Raw genomic sequence first — 19936 nt, forward strand, 5'->3', positions numbered from 1 at the left:
CACCAATTTATTTTGCATACTTTTGCCAGTTAAATAAATGGCTTGCAACTATCTGAATTAGGTTATTTATTTATTTATTATTAATTTGTTTATTTAGTGCAACCCAACTTAATACTGACTATTGAGCCTAAATCTCCCATTTTTGTAAATAAGGTTAAAGTATATATCTATAATTAAACATAATTAACAAATTAATGGTGAGGTAACTGGAATACAGTAGATGTGAATTTCAAGATTTATGTAGTGAAATGAACCAAATCTATGAAGACACTTGAATGAAGTAGATCTAGAGTTCAGTGTGATTCATTAATTAATATCCATATTGCAGTGTACCTTCATGCAAGGCAACAAGAAGATGAATATATCTTCTTCCCACTCCAACATGAACCCATTATTCCCCATTTGATTGATATGATAAACTATTCATACCTTAATGTGATTGTGCTGAGAAGGCATACCATTCGGTTTACCAGCTCAAAGTCATATTCATACCCCCATCCTTTCCTGTACAGTCGTTGAGATTAATATGTAGTGGAAAATTCAAGTAGAAGTTTAAGTGGCTCTGAAATGTATTCAGATGAAAGACTTTTCAAACCATGTTAGCATGAGTGAAGCACCTCTCTAAAGCTGTATGCATGTACATGTACCTCCACAAACAATACTTCTGCTGGAACCGCCAATAAATGTGCAAGCATTCCAACAGATGCAGCTATTTTAAAAAGAAAGATGTTTAGCTTGTGCTAGCCTGCATTATTAAGCATCTCTTTTGAAGGTTTCTCAGATCGCTATATTGTTAACATGACATGCTATTGATATTTCTAGAATTTCGTAGAGGGTGAAATTAAGTGAAAAATTTGACAAAAGACAAATTTTGGACTGTGGCTCAGCTGTTCGATAATTTATATACATGGCACTGGCTATCTACAGCTAAAATTTGAGTTCAGATTGTAGTCACTATTTCCTCAATTAAGAATATTCTTTGTTCCTCACTTGCTTTATATAAAAAGAGAAAAAAACACACAAGGGGTGAAACAAAAAGAAGAACAAACACTACTAGTTAAGTAGGCGGCCCCAACTGTGTGAGGTAAGGTATGTTCGAGTTCCAAGAAAATAGCATGGGACAACTGTGAGGTGTTGTACATGTCGGTGTGCCCCAGCTGTGTGTTTGATTGCTGTTTTGTTGATATTTTGTTGTTTGTATTGTAATTCTGCTTTTATTCTTGTATGCTGACCAAAGTTGCAGTTTTGTGACTTGGACGGCCATATAAATGCTATAAATAAATAAAACAATATTTTCTATGCATAATAATTTATGACCATTTATTTATTTTGCTGCTGTTTAATTATTATCAGTATCTCCCTTTGCAATGTCCTTTTCACTTGAAGGTATTGCGGGTATGGCATGCTATATTTTTCTCTATTAAGCTACAGAAATTCCTTAAACCCACACTCCTTCCTTCTTCAAAAAATGTGGTGAGAATAAAATGAGAATAATTATGACTATACAGTTACAGCTTTCCTGAAAGACAAGATAATTCTGAGAGAAATTGCTAACAAAACCAGTAGTGTTTAATAAAAGTATGAGGCACTGTCAAACCAGAAATTAAAACAAAGGATAAATAAAGATTTTAATGCCACTGAAGGCCAGCTGAAAAGCAATTACCTGTGTGAACAGGCAGTAGAGTTATTTAAATATATATTTGGTACCAACAAAGAAACATCTTGTATGTTACTAGAAAAGTGATGCTATCATTAATACAAAAGGAAGATGTTCCCTCACTTTTTGTAAAATAGATGGGACAAGCAGTGTAACAGCAAGCTGGAAAGGAGCAAGTAGGATCTACGCTGTGTACATGCACAAGTGCCAGATTTATACGAATTATACATATTATATTATGCCTCCATCAGTTTATTTGATAGCCTTTCTTTAAATAATTCATGGAGAGAACTGATCACTTCATAATGCCACAAACTCACAGCAGGCAAAACTAATTTTACACAATATGAAAACAGATTTTATTTATTTAAGAGTAATATTTAAAAACAACAACTTTTTTGACACCAGCTGCTGAGAAATAAATAGAATATTTTATGACAAAAAAAATATATAAATGTGTTAAAAGCTGTTCAGAACAGACTGATGGTTTTCAATTGACAGATATATTTTAAAAAATCCAAAATTGGTCAGTCAGAAAATTAACTCCTAAGAGTATGATCAACAGGATTTTTTTTTTTTTAAAGTCCCGTGCCATGAAGAGCATAAGGAAATATACGACATGCAGGAAGTAAGTGGCGTGTGTAGAGGGGGGATAGAGTTTTCATTCTGTGCTACAGAGAAGAAAACGTTACTGTGTCTCCTTTCTCAAATCACAGTTAGATCCCAGCAGCATCCTTAAAGTTATTTTAAAGGAGCTGCAAGAAAAAAAATATTTTTAAAATGTTTAAATTTAATGCAATGTTTGTCTTGTCCTGGGAAGCAGCTTTGGGACAGCATTTATCTTAATATCCTGGTTGGCTCTCAGTCTAGTGAATGTTGAATGTTGAAGGAAAAGGAATAGAAAAAGGAATACATTTTTTTTTTTAGAAGAAAGGCAATGCACATACATTATCTGATCTATCACTTTTCAGTCAATAGACACAGTGAAGTTAATACAAAGGACATCTCATTGTTAACATAGTTTGTTTCATTTTGTTTAGCATTACATTCTTTTACTCACAAATTTACAGTGATACAGGAAAGTTGAATATAAAAGTGTAAAATTTGTAGGTATCAGCAGAAGCTTATTTGCTTTGTTATAAATGCTATATTCTATGTTTTAAAATGTATAGATGGGATATTTTTGTGTAATGTTAATCCTCCTTATTGAAGAAGGTGGTATTCCAGCAACAGCAACCTAGTCATTATGCCAGCCTCAACACTAAGCTGCAGCCTCTGATATCTGCTGTGTTGTACCATATGGATATTTAAATGGAAAAAGGCACTTCCATGTATACATTTGCTGGCATTTACCCAAGCAGAATGGGGCCTGATGCACATAGACCTTTGTGCTTATTGCAGGACATCAAAAATCATCATATACAGGTCCATACTATATTGCTAGTGATCTGTTGCAGAGATGTATAGACAAACTGTTGGGTAATTATGGGACTTATTTCCACAGACTGCTATATATGTTTATGCAATAACTTTTGAACTGTCTTGGCATTTTAGGAACCAGGTAACATGCTGTTATGTGCTCCAATAGACATGACATCACTATTTTTATGTTTTGTAATTTGGTCATGTACCAATTACACACATGCTTATGTTAAATTCAGAAACATTACATCAGTGATTCTTATTGTCTTATCACCCCTTTAAAAATGTGGTAATGGAAAGAAACATGGTGGAAGTTGCAAGGACGTGATGATTAATAATGCACACATGATTACAACTATGAAATTTAGTTGAGCCTCACTTTATTTCCCTGATCAATCAATAGTGAAAGTAATTCTTGATTATTTTGTCATGCTTTGCCTTCTGTTTATCTCTGAACTCTTTTACCATGTTTTTATAAATGAGGCACATCTATAGATGCTTGCTGACATTGGTAAATATATGCCTAAAATATATTTCGTTCTGTATAGTTATAGTTAAATCACTTCAAAGTCCTAAAGGCCCTGCGGTCTTGTCTCTAGAGGGTTGAAGGTCAGCAGTTGCAGGCAGTTTTATAAAGCATACTCGGGTGCATGTTTATAAAAGAGGTAGTGCCAGGACCAAAACCAGGGCCGGAACAAAAAAATCAGTATCTCACTAAAGCACTTTGTGCTTTACTAAAGCAGGGGTGCTCACTAAAGCAGGGGTGCTCACTAAAGCACCCACATTTTGCCATTCTCACAGATTAATAAAAATCTCCTGAGTTGATCACTTATTATTTTGCTTTGTTAATGATTTGAGCCAATTTTTAAAACCACCAGAAAATTCGCAGTCTTTAATGTATTAATTTTTGACATAACTCTGCAGTATCCAAATGTTTGTGTGGGTGTACCTACTCTACATGCTTTCTTTTCTGTAATTCCCCAGCATATTATTTTTAAAAACAAAAGTAGCCCCAATATTTTTTCTTCTTTCATGCAAGGTTTGTATTGATTTTGCACATATTTGTAAATAAATTCTACCCTTGTATTAACTTTTAAGTTTGGAAGGACAGGCACCAATAGATTTAGTTGCTTCTGTTGTGTACAGTTGAGTCCACTTCAGTGGATCATAGTATTTCATGTGTTTTTTTTTTAATTCCTGCTTGCAGTCCAGTAATAGCAATTGCTTGAGTTATAATTACTTTTGGCTTCAGGCAAACCATAAATGTTTCCAGGCAATTTGCTGTGAAATTTGACAGCACTTTTGATTGTCCTTATTTGTACCAATATTAAAGTAATGTTTTTCCCCTTTAGCTGATAGCATCCAATGCAGCTGCAAGGTGTGTATTATTTATTATACTTTGCCAACCATTACATGGAAGGTAATGTCAGGTAACCAGTAGTGGGTGGAATCAAGAATAGTGACTATTAGTTATTTAAAGCTGTTGCGGGCACCTTTGCTTCCTTCAGCTCCTGGTTAGGCTGGTCTTCCCCATTCTGTGGTTGTCCCACTGAACAGTTATATGCAGCAGCACTGTGGTTGTGGTCACAATAGTGCTCAGCTGCTCAACCAAGAGTATTGTAAGCACATTCACTCTCTAGCCCTCTACCTATTACCTCTGAAACATAGTAATCTGGAGGCCAGTATTTGGTACCTATTTAGAAGAGGAGAGGAGGGAGAAATTTTAAGTAAAAATGCTACTTTTGACTCACCACCCTTAATTATTTCTATTCCCTGTTTCCCCCAACATTATTCACTTCAAATTACAACATAATGGAATGTGGAGAACACACACACAAAATGACGGAGAGAGTCCTGCAGCCAGACCCATCATGTTATTTGATTAGCAGATGTTTTTCTTACTGACATTCAGTCACTTTATCTATGCTGCATACGCATAATCAGGACACCAGCGAGTCAGAACAGAGGCAATAGAGGCAGGATAGAAATGAGCAAGGGGAGCAAAATATGTCATGCCTGTGTAGTTTTCTTCTGACTCAAGTGTGGTGCATAGAACTCTACAAGAAGAAGGAAAGGCCCCCCCCAAAAAAACAACTTTGCCCTTTTATGTATTGTAATGATTTTTGTGATTGATGTCATTCAGGAATTAAAACTTTATTCTGAGTTCTTTATATATATGGCAAGATATATTTCACAACAATAATACTGCTGTCTAACCAGTACACCTCTGAGCTATGGTTCTAAATGCCTTGTTGTAGTTATGCAATTTGTGGACCAATCCCTTTTAAACTAGCATTTCAAAAGCATATAATTTAAGGAATATTTTTAATAATAAATCAACATATAAGGTATCCATTTGTAAAAAAAAAAATCAATGTGGCATGTTCATCTTTATTAGAGTAATGGAAACATGGTAACTGGCAGTAACAATAACTTATTCTCCTAATGTGCTAGTTATTAGACAACTGTACATGTGTCCTGCAAGCACAATAGTCATATTTCTAACAGTCCAGGTGGGTTGTAAAAGTTGTCATTCTGAGTTAGCAAAATTCCAAGTGGAAGAATTTAACATTCAAATAAAAACCTGGCCTGAAAAATGTATTTATCTACATCAGTAGCAGATGTATCTCTGCTTTGAAACAAGACAAATAAATTATGAAGATTGCACCTAGATGGGAGGTAAAAGGGATCCAATATATTTGAAAATGTTACTGTAAATTCAGATTGTTGGATTATATTTTGGGATAAAGTACATAGTTTTAAGGAATTTGAACAGATTGCATATGGCCTGATAAACAGCATTTATAACTAATTCTGTATTAGACCAAATAGGATAATTATATAATATCTTCTCAGAAGTAAATCCTAGCAAATTCATTGGGAAGAGATGAAGAAAAGGCCGGCCCTCATCCTTTCAGCCTTCCGGAAGGCCATCAAGATCTGGCTCTTTACCGAGGCACAGGGGTAGAGTGAGGATGTTTGGGGTTGGTTGTTGGGGCATCCCAAGGGGATGACTGAGGGGATGGGTTTTAGTTCTGTTTATAGTTTTATGATTTTTATAACTCAGGGTTTTTATTGTTGTTATAAGCCACCCAGAGTTGTGTTTTAAGATAAATGGCCATACAAATCTTTTAAATTAAAAACAAAAAAACTTTACTCATTTATTTACTTTAGTCAATTATATTTTGAAAAGGAAGTTTGCATATTGATATATTAAAGAAATTTTTATTTTATTAAACTTTATAAGGGATAAACTCTGCAGCCTGCAAGTTATAAGAATGAACTTTCCCTCCCCTCATTTTCTGTGTCCCCGAAATAATAGCAGAATAAGGCAGGTCTGTCGCTTCTTTATACATGTTACATTGCTGGTTATTACTGATACTTTATTTTCAAATTTAATTCTAGCTGGTAAATATTTATCCTAACACATAATGTTTTTAAATAACTTTTGAATCACCCAGCTATCAGTGACAACTATAATGATCTAAATTTTCAGAAAAAATCTAAAACCTTAAGCTACTTGTAACTAGGGATATATTTGACTCACTGTACAATAAGCCAAGCACTTGGTTGTTATGTTAGTGTTTTAATTGTGTTGCCCCCCCCCAATTTTTTTTTATTTCTTTTTCCTAAACATATTGTAGGCTACCTGTGAGCATTTTTAGAGATTAGTAACTGTAGTAGTGTTACTGCTTTGTTTCATTCATTTGGTAGTGAGCAATGCCAAGTAGGAGAATAAACTTTAAAACCTGTTTAGCTGCACATGGGTTCTTTATTTAAAAAGCATAAGTGTTCCCTTTCAGTTCATTTTTAGATGAAGAGTTCATGTGCAAAATCAAAAAGGCTTATTTTCTTCTAAAAATGAAAGGCTGCTAAATCGCTAAAAATCTCAGTAACATAGGGTAAATGTTAAAAAACAAACAATGACTGTATACCTTCCAGTGTAATGAAAATGCTATCCTAAGCAAAAGCATAATGGAAATGCACTTGGATATTCTTGGAAGTTGTATTTGTACCTTCTAGAATATGGATATTGAATACATTGAGTGCAAAATTACCTGCAGGTTCCATTAAGCTTAGTGGATTAGGTCAAAGTAAACATGCATGACATCACACTAACTTTATTTGTACTTTATTTGCAAGTACAACTTTTCCAGGTTCAGATTTATGCTATTTTGTATGATGCTACATTACCAATAACAAAGTTACTGTACTAGTAATCCTTTATATTTTTGTGTTTTTCATTAAAATTGTTGGATTAAAGATGTATAGCTGTAATCCTCCAAATAGCAAAATAATAGTACCAATTAGGAAAAAAATTGGTATAGGCTGTACTCCGTAGACATGAATGTATTCAGTGACTTCATTATAATTACGTTCATCTTTCAAATATTTATTTTATAAAGTGGGATTTCTTATTTCAGTGTGTTGATTTTCCCCCTCCCTCCAAATAATAATATATTAGTATTTTAATACCTTATACAATTGGTCATATACTTTTTCCAGCTCGTATTTAATCATACTGAAGAGAGCCAGTTTGGTCTACTGGTTAAGGCTCCTGGCTCTGGCGGCAAGCCGGTCGGTCAATTCCTGTCGCAACCAATGGAGCAGTATTCAGTTGATCCAAAAAAAAAGCAGATCCTGCACCTGGGGAAAAATGCTAGAAAGAAAAAAAAAATCATACTGAAATGAATGTGAAATCAGCAGTGGCTCAACTAGCTTTTGCTCCCACCTTTTACATTTGTTTTTAATTTTAAAAATTAAAATGGAAAGTGGCAGGTTATATTATAATAACAAACAATGAAAATGTGGGATATAAATTCTATGACTAATAATAAAGCACAAGCTTCTAGCATTCCTTTATTTTCCAGTATGTTGCTGTGCTTGCAGGAGCCCCATAAGGCATTCTTATAAAATTGGAATTGCAAGTGACAACATACCTGCCCCCTAAAAGAGATAGTTTAAGTTAGAAAGCATCTGAGAAGCTGTGTTGGGTTATCAGAAGCATTTTCACAAGTTTTCAGATAAATACATATTTCTTCACTCACTCACCCATTTATCCCCCTTTGCTATTTTTTAACGGTATAACTAGCATATATGCAATATTTCTATCATTTATTTTTTTATGATCACATCTGTCTTTATTATTTTCTATTTTTATTGAACATTAAAAAAGATGTATCAACAAACAAGGAAGACAGGAAGAAGGAATGCAAAGTAAAATACAAATGAATGAACAAGGGATTTAGAAATGCCATGGATTTTATAATTTTGTAGCATAACATAGTTGTAAATAACTGAATGCATTATATTGTTTTAACAGACTAAAAATCACTATTAAACCTTAAACTACAAATAAATTTCATAAACTATGGTAAACACAATATAAATCACCAAGTAAAATTATAGTTATAATAAAGTCAATCCACATTTCTACCATTATATATATATATAAAATATATATATATTTTAAACAATGATACAATAGATATTCACTTTTGATTTTGACCTTTTTTTAAAATTATGATAAATAAGTTATGATAAATAAGTCACACAATTTATGCCTAAAGCAGTTTGGGAATTTTTTTAAGTTTTAAAATTTTATCTCTATATCTATGTGCATTACAAAAAGTAGAAGGCTGTTTAGGTTCACGATTGCTTCATAATTCATGAAGTTGATAGCTTTTAAAGATTCATTTATTATTGAAATTGACTAGTTCACAACTGCTTGCAACTAGTGTGCTTTTGCTAATTTCTCAACCCTTGGCTTTGAGAAAATCCAAAGCCAAGAAAAGGGGTTTGTCAGGAGCAAGCGTGAACAAGAAAATGATCATATTTTTTTAAATTTCTGGATTCAGTTATTTCCCTTTCCCTGATTTTAATTTTATATGTATTAAGCTTCCAGTACTGGTTCAGGATAAATCCACTGTAAGATAGATAGTAAAGCTTAAATGATCTGTCCATCACTTTTGCAACTCTTTTGTTAATAAGAGAAGCTTGAAACTTTCTACGTGAATTGCTCATAAGGATAGTAGCAGTTTTAGAAGGGGGGGGGAAACAGCATTGACTCCTTTGAAAAAGGAAGAAAAAAATCAGAATTGCTTTTTATTTCATTATAGTATCCCATAAATTTGTAGCTAGAATTGACAGCCTTCCGTCTCGTGCTTAAAGTTATGTATTATACTTTTGTGGAGCCATATGACTTTTGTAAACTAATATGCAACTTATCTACATATACATTTTATGAAACAAGTTTAAACAAAAATTGATTGGATAAAACTCTCTTAAAGTATCTCACAATGAATGTCAAATATGAATCAAGAATCCCATCAATCTCAGTCAAATGGTACTGGGTTTACGATTAAATTTAGAAGATGAGAAGTAAAGCAACAAATGTTTGTCTCACAGTTTGTGCGGCATACTCTCTTAAATTGCTGTCACTTTAAGAGAAACAGTTTTAGCATATTGCTTTTCTAAAGTACTCTTGTATAAACACTACACTGGAACATTTCATTAGCATTTAGAGAACAATAAAGAAACACAGTTTAATAGGGTAATATGTTTTAGTGGCCTTAGCAGAACCCTACTTAACACAGTGGGATTTTCTGCAGCACACAGACATAGGAAACTGTTCTGTATACATTTACTGTGTGGGACTTCCTCCTTCTGGGTAGCATGTGGTTTAGAGCAAAGGAAAATAACTTTCCTCCTGCAGTTTACCAATGAAAGAAGCATTTTAAAATACAGTGTTTTGAGAGTGAGATCTAAAATTGTCCCTGGCAGGATCAGAGACCAAACAGCTCTTCTGTATTTGTAAAGATGCTTTCATTATCAACGAAAGAAACAAAAAGAATTAGTTACTTTTTTGCATTTGATTTTATATCAAAGCATTATGGTGGCCTTTAAAGGAATCCATATTTAAACATTATAGTAACAGTCCAGAGGGTGTGTCTGTGGTATGTATACATTCACCTCAATGTTGCAGACAACAAATATAGTCTAATTTAGGATGACATGAAATATGAAAAAATGTAGTGCAATGAAGTTTGTGAACAGATTTCATATTCTCGTGATGACACAATTCACATGTGAATATTACTTAAAAATTGAGAGTGAAGAAAGACAAAGGAGGTCACTTAGGGCATGAACCATGAGTTCTGGCTCCCTGATCTTATAAGGCGCTCTTCCTTCAGCAATTTATTTTCCTTTTGAAAATGAGATTTTGTTGCCAATTTAAGCAGTTCATGAGCTTTTCAAAATATGCGCAAAGTGTAGAAGATTTATGAAGCCTGGACACCTTTTTGCATTCAACAAAAAAGTGGCTTTAGTTTCTAAGACATCCAACTTTTAAGCTTAGAGATACTTTTTTCAAACTCTGTAGCCTGCTTATTGCTCAGATGAATGCCTCAATATCTTAACCATTTGTTATTTATTTCCTTTGAGGTTTTAAAGATGTGTTAAAGTTTGGAATGACAATTGATATTTAGAAAGCAAATAATTTGCTAATTTCTTCCCCTAGATTTTAAAATCCAGCTTGCTTCTTTCCCATGAAGAATCAAAGCTATAAAAATCAAATCACACAAATTTTTATGCATTTTTAATTATTAAATGTTTACCCCGTAAACATTTGGGAAATTTCAAAATTATGAAAGCAGCTTGCTGTGTTTCATGGAGAACTACTGCTGAAAGAACAGTCTAGAGCCATTGGATTTCAAGCCATGTCTAAATGACTGAAGTAAGTCCCTAGATTCTGGCTAAGAAATCAGTGTCTTAAAAGTTTAACTGAAATCAAATAAAAGTGCTCTGATTCTAATCTAGCTACAATGACCACCACACAAGGTATATACTGTGTAAAACTAGAGAAATCCTGAAACGCCTTATGGGGGCATGACATAATATGACATTTGTATCACTCCACTCTGAGAGCTTGAAGGAAGATGGACTGTATATCCCATTCTGATTGATTCTAATCTAGTAATTTTTCATTTACTCAATTTGCTACCAAATTAAGCTGTTTTAAATCTTCCAGATTTAAACTACTGAACAGTAGCTTTGTTGATATGTTTATAGTCACCAAATTAGCTGATGTCCACTTTGGGTTTCTCAAGGATTATTTTAAAAGGTATCTGGGAAAGCCTTCCTTTATATACATGGAACAATTGTTACTATAATATTGCATAATATAAATGCACAGAGATTAAAGAGTTTTTGCAGAGTTGTTCATTTTGTAAATTAATTTTATTCATATGGACATGTGCCTGAGCAAAGTTAAGGCTGTTCCCTTGAATGGGAAATGTATTATAAGAATTTTCACTTATCCAACTAACTTTTAACTACCAACTCCACTATACCAGTGAGGACAAACTAGCAGTATGGCCCTATCATGATGGATATTTTCCCTTGGAGGAAATTCCAAGTAAAGTGGACTAACATAAATGTTATTAAGTTATTCATTAGTACTATAATCCATTGTGCTACAGGATATGTTGAAGGAATCTTGGTTTTCCCAAAGGATATTTTAGACAGAAAGCAATTCAGTACATTTTAACCTGCTAAGATGTAACAAAAAAAGATGCTACATAAGAAAGTAAGGTCTATCTTGAAGGAACACTGATTTTTATCATTTATCATTTCTTTGGTGGTTTTCATGGAAATATGTCTTTCATGGAGTATTTTAGTTTATAAAACCCCTTCATTTGAACTGTTTTCCAGTTTTCACTAATGAAAATGAATTCCTTCTCTCATTGCCTTAATGGTGATTTCCAATTACATTTTTCCTCAATTTTCATCTAATATAATTCATGTTCCTGCTGTCAGATCATTTTTGCCTACATCACTTTATTACTGTCCAGTGTACATTTCCTTTGTTGAACCAGTGTGAAAGGCATTGCTAAAATCCAAACAATTTATATCCAGCACATTTCCTTTACCCTCCCAGTTTCCTACTGAAGCATGATATAATACACAGAGATACTTATTTATATTACAGCAGAATGTATGTAAAAGAGTTAGAATTTTATGGAGCCCCTGTTTATTAACTCATATTATTTTTTGTGGGCAGTAATTTGAAGCATGGGAGACAATATCATTCTGTATAAAAAGTTGTAAAATCAGGGCATTTGCAACCTTTGAGAAATTGGAGAGTCTCATATGTTATGAAGACATGAAGAGTATAAGCAAATGTGCAGATGTATTGAAGGCTCAGACTGTCAGCTTCAGAGAATTTATATCTTTAGTAAAAAAATTATTTGTGCAAGTCCTCTCAAAAGCTGCATGCTGTCAACTGTTCCCGTTCTTTAGGAACATAAACAGGATCTAGGGACAGCTTGTGCAAGAAAACAGTTGGAATACTGGAATACTATAGTTTTTCTGTAGCCAGCTTATTTTTCGTCATCACCCTGTGTACGAGGGAAGTGTCAAGAGGTATTATGAAAAATGCTTAGCCTGTCTAATCAGCAGTCGTAAGAAGTTTAGTATATTTTAAAATTGCAGCCCTAGTCTTCAACACATCTATTAAACTTTAAAAAGATGCTTCTGCCAGTCCAGTAGCTGGACTTGTTAGTAAAATTATTTCAGTTTTTTTTTTTTTAAGAAAAAGTAGATATAACAGACAATTCTTGTGGGGAAAAAACTGTATATACTACACAGTCTTCATTTATTCTGTATTTGTATCCTAATTCTGTTACTCTACTTCTTTTTACTTCCTGCTTAAATGCCTCATTAATAATTTATTGGAGTAAAAAGTATTTCAAAATAAATATGCTTCATAAACTGAAAGAGATCATGTTTGATAGTGGAAACTAAGCTGGACAATGGGGTTGTGTTTTTGGGAAACTGTATGGTCTACAAATTCATTAGTTAATCCTGAAAAATATATTACTATAGAAAGGTTATATTTGCTATAGTCATAATGAAAAGATTATAATGAAAAAAGCCATGCGCAAATGCACATAGTTGTGATTTGTTGATTACCAAGACAAGAAATAATACTGGTATTTACTTTAAAAAATACGCAGACATATCATAAAAACAACAGAGATTCACTGAATAATTTAATAGAAGAGTAAAACCAAACTGATTTTAGATAAAAAATTTAAACTTCACTTAGGTAATATCTCATGTTTTTTTTTTCTTATTTTAAATTTACAGCTCTGATAGTGTATTTCTGTTATCAGAAGCAAAATCTAGCAAAGAGTTTGTGGGAGATACTTTACAACTTGTTCTTGATTTTAAGATTAACATGGGATGTATAACTTTTTTTTTCCTGAATGTAATTTCTCATAATATTTTATCTTATGAATAATTGCAATGCATGAATATCTAGTATAACATTTTTTTTCTCCATGGTGTCCCAAAATCTGCTTTGTAACATTGCCCAACCCTTTGGAGCATGGAGAAATGCTGCAGGGAGCTGGGAAATTTTTCCTTGATGGAAGCAATTCCATAATCAGAACAACTTATTGGGGCCAATTTCAAAAAGCACCAAGACTGTATCTCCAATAAAATTATTAATTGATTACCTTGCAGTTATAATTTTTCTGTATGTTAATTCTGAAGCATTGTTTGGAAAACAAATTAGTGATTTGTAGTTCAGTAAAGCCAGCCTTACCAAAATACTCATTCTTGTGTTGATAATATTCCACTGAGTATTGACCTTTTGTTATAATTAGTGCCTTTCTAGAAGTTACTTTTAGTCTGAATGAATGAAAATAGTGCCCAAATAATTGTATTTTTATACATGTTATTGCTATAGCTAGAAATGGTAAGTATTCTCATGAAATAATTTCCTATTGCTAAAATAATTTCCTATTATTAATTAAAGCTGAGTTTTAGTATTGATACCATGTGAATATTTTAACGAGGTAGAGAAAGCATGTAGAGCTTTTACCACCTTACTAGCAGTGGCTATAGGAGGTTTCAGTATTTTCTTTGTGTAAAAGCCTTACAGAAGTTACTGTTGCATCTGTGTGTGTGTTTGTGTGTGTATTGCTGCTTCCCACTCATGTTGTGGCTATGTGTGTATGTTTGTATGAGTGTACTGGGAAGCACATATGCTCTGTTTTGGGTCATGAGAACAGGAGGGAGAAGGGAAGTGGGCTTAGACTGGAGAAATCAACAGCATTCTGAGTCAGTGCCAATAACTTTTCCCTCGGGAATGCATTTGGAGTATTTTTTTTTATTTTATTTTTTCTCTGCAGGCCCTAGCCTGACTGAACCCATTTTTAAACTTTCTTTTGCTAACTTCTCCCCCTGCACCATCAAAGTGTTTACTTCAAAGACAGACAGTTATCCTGTTGATGGCAGACAGAATCTTAACTCCCTTTAAATAACGACTTTCTATTGGGTTAAAAAGAATAAAAATAGAAATACTGAATAGCAATATCTTAATAAAGAAACAGTTGTCCAAATGTAATTTGTACCCCATTTTGCTATTGCCAGTTGCTGTGATAAGTTTGTATATCATTTTAATGTTTATGCTTTTCCTCTTTTATGTTATGGAATTTCAGATGAGCTATATTTGAAGGGATTGGATTGAAGAAGGGGAAAAAGGCTACAAAGTCAGTTAAGTGCAAGCTCCAAAAGACTTTAGACTTGTGCTTTATGAATGATCAGCCCATATGCAAAGACAAATTACTTATTTATTCAGTTTATATATTCCTTTTCCACTAATGATAGCAGACATGCCTAAATATAAGGAAATCGCAATATCCAATTAAAATATAGAAACAAATCAGTTTAAAGCATATAAATCACAAGTGGGGCCATCTAAAAATATTGTAAATAAAGAAATAAATGGCACCCACCACTTCAAGCTACTTTAGCAAACTGATTAACAGGCATGTTAATTATGCCTGTTAATCATTAACATGCTTTGTTCTTTAACAGAACAGTATCAAAGGTGGGGCTAACCTGGAGCTTCATTAACTGAATGAATTCTAGTGGTGTGTTCCTGCCAAATAGTCTTCTAATGTGTTCTTGTCAGATAGGTTTCCAACTGAGGTAGGATTGGGGGAAAGCCTTCTTGATGATCTTTATGTTCAGACAGACAGATAAGCCTTTCTTTTAAGTAGTCGGTTCCAAATCATGTAGAGTTTTGTAGATCATAAGCAGTACTTTAAACTGATCTGGAAATGAAGCATTATTTAGTGAAACTCAGGAGTTAAATACTTATGCCCATGTCTCTGGTCAGTCATCTGTCTGCAGTATTCTGGAAAAGTGAAAAAACAGCCCCACCTAGAATGCATTATATAGTAGTAGTTCAGGAAGCAGGTAACTAAGGCATTTGTCACTGACATGACAGATTTAGCACTGTAACCTTAGTTGTGCAATCATAGTCTTGTCAGTTACCAAAACCTTGAGCAACACACCCAAACTATGAGCCTAAATCTTTAAGCGGAGTGTAACCCCATCCAAGTATGGTTGAATTCATATTTCTGGTCTGCTTTTTTAGTAAATAGTAGCAACTCTGTGTTAAATTTTAGTCTGTTTGCTCCAGCTAGGTCATTACTCAAATTAGATACTTTTTAGAATTTTAAAAATTCCTTTGATTCAAGGAGACATTACATTGTTCAGTATGGAAAGAAATTTCCCTCTTCAGCTTCATGTACTTATTAAGTACTAAGGGAAACCACAGCTACAGCTTTCTGTGCTCTTTTCCATAGTCATTTGACTCCTAGCAGTTGTTTACTTTACTACAGTAATGCAGTTGCTCTGAAGACAAGACTTTCACGGGGAAATGTATGTACGTTTGTGGGTGGGTGTGAGATACGCATACATACATAGTGCACAAATTCCTAATGCATATGAGCCTGATTTATAAGCTTATAGGCAGCTATAACTAGATAAGAATAATGAAATATGAAAATCATGGCTCATTTAGTTATATTATCTCTGGCAAAACACAATAAAATCTTGCAATGTTTTCTGGACCTTTTTTAATACTTCTAACTGACCTAGCTCACCTATACTAATGCAAAATATGAAAAGAGAAAACTCTGCAGAGGGGACTACAGATCCTCTGTTACCAGTTATCTTTCCACCAAATTGCAGGTTGTTAGAATGGATTTTCAGTACTAAATCAGCATTCACGTGATTGAATACAAAAGTTTCAAAGTTAAAATGTTGTGATATATAGGATTCATGTAATGCTGAGTATATTGTTTCACTCAGGCTAACTGACTGAGAGCTATCTTTATGTGTGGGGAAAAAGCAACTTTTGATTATTAAATGGGTGTATGTAGTGTCCCGCCAAAACTTTTTTTTTTTTTTTTTTACACATTTTATAAATGTTCTGGTGAGGCTTCACAACATGGTCTGCTGTCTCTACATATCCCAACAACTCTTTGGCTATATGAACTGATTCTATATATCTCATGATGCTGCTTTAGAAGGGGAAACTTTGTGTATTAATATTTGTAAATAATTGGTATCACATTTTGTTGTTCAGTTGTCAGTAGTAAAAATCCAGGAAGGACATGCTATCATTTTGTATTTGATGACATATTTTTATTTTTGCTTTTTATTCTTGCTTTGCTGCTTTATATGCTTTAGGTTATGTCTATAACTATGCAGCACTATTCCCAGAATGGCATGACAATCCTTAAACTTTGACACCACTATTCCACCATTTTCTTTTAAAAGCACCACTATCTGATCCTGTAGTTAGATAAGCACAACATCCACCCCAAATTGTAAGCAGTTATTGCTTCTTCCTTTGTTTTCTTACATAAGTGTTATATAATTTTTTTCTGAGAAAGAGATTTTTAATCAGTTGTTTAGGATAAAATTGTACACTATATTTTGTTTTTCATTTCTGTGCAAGCATTTCCAGTTAAATATACTATAATTTTAAAAATGTGAATGTAATCTGCTTTAGCAGCACTGATGCCAGCAGAACATCAATAAAGCGTGAAGATTTCCCATTTATTGCATGCCTCTTTATAAAAGTACAGTTCCTTTTCATTACAGTTTTGTCCTAAAATCTCCTTTATGTGTGTGTGTGTATGTGTGTGTGTGTGCTTGTGTGTGTGTGTTTCGTTGCTCATTCCTCCCACAATCATGTGTATGTAAATTCATCTTTTTTTTTTTTTAATTATAATGCCTATTCTTTTAATAAGTTAGCTGTTGATATAAAGATTCAGATGTTCCCATCCAGCCCCCACCTCTTTCAGAATGCTATTTGGGAACCTTTATTTCAGAGCTATATTTTTCTACTCTGAAGTGTCTTCTTTATTTCCTTTCTTCATTACAAACTGCTCTGAAAGAGCTTTTCTAACCAAAAAAAAAAAAAAAGAGCTATGCTTGACTGATAATGCATTGCTTTGGATGGTGAAACATTATGAAAGTTTAATTTTTAATTAAATCTGAAATAGCAATTATTACTGAAAGAGATTTTAACCTGTTTCTTTTCAGAGTGCCTGAAGTTACATTTTAGATGCTGAAATCACTGCACCTTAAAAACAAAAAAGGTTGAGTTGAATTGCATTCCTGTAAGTAAAAGCTTTTCTAATACTTTTTGTCACTTTTTGTTTAACACACGTGTTAGCAGAATATGTGGATTAGGAAGATATATATATATATACACAGACATACACACACACTCACATACATGCATACATACATACACACGCATATACATATACATGCACACACACGGATGCACATATCCATAAACACAGCAATTCATGTTGTACTACATTATTTTTGATAGTACTTACTACAGACCTTGTATTTTTTGTTTGTGCTTTCTGATTCATATTTCATTATGAATGGTATAAAGCTTTGTCTCCATTAGCATACATTTTGTTATCCCGTCACCAACAGTGATGGATATTATAAAGTATCAGAATAGCATTAGAAATAGTGTTCTTTCCCCTGTCAAAGGAGTGTTAAGCTGAAATGAAGATAGAAAAGAGTTTCCTGGGAAGCCACAAGAAGGTTTAGATACATCAAACAACAGAAGATGCATGATTCCTTGTGTATATATTTTGGATATCTGAACTATTGCACACCTTTTGAACAATTAAGAAATTATTTCCAAAATCAAAGATAGGTGGGCATTAAGTTGCAGTATCTACTTTTAGTTTCTTGTTAGAACTTTAAGGTCTACTAACTGAATCCATGTGCAGAACGATGGCTTAAGAGGATTAATATTGAGGAATACATTTTTACTGAGTCTACGTTATTCAATAGTTAGTAACTTTGCAAATACAGTAGGTCAGAGATCGTCTAATAGATCCCAAATCATGCTTTGCGTTCGTTGCTATAAATGCAAATTAGTGTGCTTCTTTTTGCCTTCCTTTGTCCTTATTGGGAAAATTTATTCATCAGGAACTGCGGAACTATCACAGTGTTTCTAGAGCTGTTTCTTTTAACATACAGTACAGGTATTATTGCATAATACCGTATAAGTAGTATTGTGTATTTAATTCGAATCTTTGTGTAACTGTAACTCAGATTTTGCTACAGTAGGCTCTGCTCTTAACTAGGGGTTACCCTTAAACTGAGCATTCTTAACCCAGGGACTACCTGTACTATATTTTTCTCCTTTCTCACTTGACTGATACAGGAGTAGCGGACTTCATTTTACACACTTATGCACCGTGCTATTTGGTTTCATTTCTTTAAAATGCTGGCTTCTTTTCCTTCTTTCTCATTCACCTTTGTGGATGTCAACATTCATTACCCTACTGTGCTTTCATAATTATTCCAATTGCAATGTACAAAATTTCCATTTTTTTCCTCTCTGTCTTTGAATTTAGGTTCTGTATCATTTTCCAGTACATGACTTCAACTTATCCATCGGTTCAAGCAATTCACGACTGTCTCTTATTCTTGTTTCTTTGTCTTAGCACCTTTCTTCTTATCACTTGGCTCCATCTAATCTTGCTTTGTCACATTTCTTGCCTTTATGTTCAGCAGCGGGTTTTCTGATTGGAGAAGGGATAAAATATGATGGTTAATCAATTTTTAACAAGTACTTTTAGTATAGTATCTACCATCTTTCTTCTGAACTAGCAAGAATGCTAAAATTCCATGTCTGATATTAAGAAATAAAAGTCTTCTTTATGTAACAGAATATTCTTTGGAATGATTGGAATAAATATAGAATTGGTTTAAAAATGGGAAGATGACAATACTAAGGTATTAAATTTAACTCTGTTGATCTTCTACCTATTTTCCTTGCTTCATTCATCTCCTCTTCTATTTGAGCTCACAAATCTAGCGTTAGCTAATCTCATACTTATCTTTTCTGGATGTATTCCCAATTTGTTGATTGTTTTGCAACATAGCAATTGATCCTTGGTTTTATAGCAGCAAGCATATCTGAAAATACACTGAAATGCTCATTCCCAGGCTATTCGGCAAGGTTGGTTTTACAGGTATTACGAATTTTTGTAAAAATACATAAAGCTGGTTTTACTGTGTCAGAGTTCATCTAACTAAGGAGTAAGCAAGACAGTTATGGGTTGAATGTGGCTTCCCAGCCCCTCTTTTCTAGTGTCCAGAACAGTTCCAGAATAGGTAGGACAAAAGTTTAGACAGTTTTTATGCTTTTAGCGGTGCATTTGTGGTGCATTTTGCATTTGGTGATGATTAAAGACTATAAGAGAACTTTACTGCAAGGCTCTAGATATTATTCAATTTCCTAACTCTTCCAAGTGAGAAAGAAAAAGTCAGGAAAACATTGCCTCATTCTGGTGACATCATGGTGTGACTAGCTATATTCCCTGAAAGACTCAGAGGAAAAATAAATTATACTTCATAATCCCTGGGCACAAATTGTCAATCTGTGATTTAGCTAAGTAGACAAACTACAGATAACTTTATCTGCAGTTTGTCTTTACTACTTCCTCA

General features: G+C 33.5%; 1 protein-coding gene across 3 annotated transcripts in view; it reads left to right on the forward strand.

Annotated features, from left to right (window-relative positions):
• The window catches only part of ZBTB20 (zinc finger and BTB domain containing 20), a 527488-nt gene that overhangs the window by 126762 nt on the left and 380790 nt on the right, over positions 1-19936 (forward strand). For 2 of the 3 annotated variants that reach the window (XM_088140752.1, XM_088140753.1), the window contains one exon: positions 17492-17568. The exons of the other annotated variant lie outside the window; for it this stretch is intronic. The gene's annotated coding sequence lies outside the window, so the exon portion shown is untranslated. The remainder of the gene's footprint in view (positions 1-17491; positions 17569-19936) is intronic. 3 annotated transcript variants of the gene reach the window in all.

Source organism: Python bivittatus, unplaced genomic scaffold (assembly GCF_059951505.1).
Source record: "Python bivittatus isolate LINGU-HERP-01145 unplaced genomic scaffold, Pbiv_v1 ctg000340_np1212, whole genome shotgun sequence".
Lineage (NCBI taxonomy): Eukaryota > Metazoa > Chordata > Lepidosauria > Squamata > Pythonidae > Python > Python bivittatus.